The sequence below is a fragment of the Empidonax traillii genome, unplaced genomic scaffold (genome assembly GCF_003031625.1).
Source record: "Empidonax traillii isolate 1590-97213 ecotype Southwest subspecies unplaced genomic scaffold, ASM303162v1 scaffold722:size395592, whole genome shotgun sequence".
NCBI classification, from domain to species: Eukaryota; Metazoa; Chordata; class Aves; order Passeriformes; family Tyrannidae; genus Empidonax; species Empidonax traillii.
This window is the reverse complement of record NW_020955915.1, coordinates 38,083-41,380: the sequence shown is the minus strand read 5'-3', so window position 1 is coordinate 41,380 and position 3,298 is coordinate 38,083. Positions and strand designations below refer to the sequence as shown.

General features: G+C 42.3%; 1 protein-coding gene across 1 annotated transcript in view; it reads right to left on the bottom strand.

Moving 5' to 3' along the window:
• Positions 1–3,298, bottom strand: part of U2SURP (U2 snRNP associated SURP domain containing) — a 38,890-nt gene that overhangs the window by 2,039 nt on the left and 33,553 nt on the right. The gene's annotated exons all lie outside the window — the stretch shown is intronic.

Below are 3,298 nucleotides of genomic sequence, written 5' to 3'. Positions count from 1 at the left end.
ATGGGAACCATCCCAGTGTCACAGCTCCCTGCTGCCATGGGAACCATCCCAGTGTCACAGCTCCCTGCTGCCATGGGAACCATCCCAGTGTCACAGCTCCCTGCTGCCATGGGAACCATCCCAGTGTCACAGCTCCCTGCTGCCATGGCATGGTCCCAGTGTCAGACAACTCCACAGCGAGCAGCCCATGGCTCATTAAGGAGTTTGAGGAGCACAGAGGTCACTGCTGACAGAGGAACAGCAGCAGCCACCACAGTTCAACAGCACAGGCAGAACCAGCATCAACCAGCAGAAGAGCTGATGAGGCCCAGAAACAGCTTGTGCATAACAGGCCCAAACACTGCTCTCGTCCAGGGCAAAAATAAAAGCATTTCTGGATATCAGCAAACCGACAATTTTATTGTCGCCGTGTCATTTGGAAAAAATTCTGCATGAAATACAAACCCCAAAGCAAGTAAGACAAAGAAAGGCCATGTGAAACTACCATTTCCCCTCTAAACAACCACAAACAGAAAACTCTACAGCTTCTGACAGTTATACATAGAACACCCCAGCACGAGCTTAGACATCAGAAGTGACAAATGGCAGGGGCTTCCCCATGAAAACTGACTGTGCTGGCAGAAGCAGGTGGAGGAAAAAAATAGTATGCAATAGTTTATGACTTCTGCATCCTCCATGGGAAAGAGACGTGGACAAAATGAAATTTGCATTTGAGTTACAACTCTTACAAGAGTGGCTGAACTGAGGAGCAGCAGCTACAGCACAGGCACGAACCAGTAAAGAATTGAAAGTCTTGCAACAGCTCGTGCAGCAGTGAGAACAAAAAGAAATTTTAAAATATTACTACGAGCTTTTTTAATAAAATACCTGAATTCGACAGCCTTATTCAGAAAAGTAAACTCTGATCCAATTTTCCGGGTTTGACTGACAATATCAGGTGTGTAATTTGATTAAATCTCATGATGCTGAGCAGTTGATTTTAACAGACAATAACTGTAAAATTCTCATCGAGGTTATCCCTCTGCTGCTGCTTCAGCTGTAGAGAATTTACATGAAATGTTCAGTGCAGACCCACAAGAGGTGGTAAATGTCCTTCCCCAAACTCCTCACACAGCTGTACGAAAGTGCAGCAAGCCACCCATCTAAAAACTAGATACCGAGGTCAGACCCTAATCCATCTGCAGCAATACAACCACGCTTTCAATTTTTATTTATTAATAATTTATTAATAATTTATTTATTCTGCACCCCACCTCCCCAGGTCAGGACTGTATCTCACAAGGAGTCATCTGAATGCTGCTTCCCAAACCCCAGGATCAGTGTTTCCACTGCCCTGTCCACCACTTCACCCCAAAAGGCTGCACAAACCCAGGTCACACAGTAATGGCACACTGACTGTACCTTCTCACTGCAGCGGGACCTAAAGAAAAATAAACTGCACAAGCAGCCCCATTTTAAGTCTTCTACATTAATTTGCATATTTTACAAAATATTTGTTACCAGATGCTGCCCCCTTCATGCTCTTCTTTGTGGAAAAGACAAGCTAGAAACAAAAAAATAAAAAGCAAAGGACACAAAAACCAGGCATCCAGTTAAGGATCCCAGATTCTTAATTACTCTTAAGACACTATTAGGTGAGCAAACAGCTGTTCCAGAGCCCAGGACATGAAGCAAAGAACAAGAGGTACGAGAATGGTATTTATAAAATGGATACTGAGAAAGGTATTGCATCATAATGTGCTTACCAAATAAAGTCCAGTGGGTGTGCTCCTTCAGCTCTCCTGCTCCTTGGCTTAAGCCTTTTATAATCACTGATGGGAGTTTTATAAAAGCTGAAATAAAAATTAATTATTGAAAAGTACCTGAAATGCTAAGTGATTTTCTACCCTGAGGGTTTTTAGCCATTAAATGAAATATACAATTGATTCTGCAGATAAAATATTCCTGTGGCAAACCATCTTTAGTCTCACTTGACCCAGAACATTGACATTTATCACTCCTCCACTTATAAACAGCTACAAGATGAAAGTAATAAAGAAGTTAATTGGATCTGAAGTGATTGACTTCCCATTGCAGTCAGGATTCTCCCTGTTCCCAACTGATTTTAGTACCTACATTTTGCTCCAGAAAGCCTCCTCTAGTCTGTGCCAGGTGCAAATACACAGAATTTAGGAAAGAAGAAAAAAATCTGTTTCTAGTAGTTTAGCTACCAAAACCTGTACACCTGAAACACCTTATGCTACAGGAGAAAGAAAAGTATGAGAAATAAACTCTGCATCTTTCTAAAACAGATTTTGTTTTTATTCCAATATCCCCACAGCTCCACATCTGAACACTGAACCCTTCCCCTCTGCCACCCACATGGCAGGACACCAGGGTGGAGCAATTCAGAGCCCCAGCCATGCCCAGCACACACAACAGGCTGGGAGAAGGGAAAGCCTTTCTCCTGAATGGAAAAAAAGTTAAACGGCTTCTTGATTCAAAATATTCATAAATAATGTAGTAAAAAAAAAATTGATTGTTCCCCTTTTGAAGAATTTCCACAGGAGAGGAATAAATCCAATAAAAGAATGTAAAAGCTGTCCTTTTGGAGTAAAAATCAGTTTTAGAAAACAAGAGTGTCCTGCAGGTTGCAATTACTGTCTCTATGCCTATGAAGTCAGAGAGCCTCAGGGCTGCTTTCCATGGGAGGGGGCTCTGCAGGGCCCCTTCTGAAAAACAAACAAACCCATTACTCTGGGGTTATAAACATCCCCTGCAATTCAAATGGAGCCAGGGGAAGCAAAGGTTCCTCCTAAAGCTTATCAGAGTAAGTCCCAGACTGTCCAGCTGCTCTCAGAGTACAAACTCATGGCAGGAGAGAAAACCCATCCCCTGGATTCATGAGGTGCTTTCATCTGCATAGTCCAACCAGTGAAAACAGGAACAAAACTGCATTCACTGGAAGATCCAAGCACCACAGTGTGTCTGAAATACACAGCACTGCCAAACAAACATCCCCTCGGAGAGCTGTCCCACCAGTGGGGCAAGAACACCACATCTTCATTTTCTGTCCAGATTTTATTTGAAATCTAATTCATATCGTCAAAGCTACAAAAAGGGGGAACATCGGAGTTATTTCTGCTATGTCACAACATTCTAAAACAAAATCTCACTACTGCCAGCAGATCAGTTACACACATGTCTGGTGAAACTCCTAAACACAAAAATGTTTCTTTTGGGAAATAGTCACAATGAAGATATTTGTACAATATAAAACAATGACAGGTCTACAGATGCCGATACTCATGAGTATACA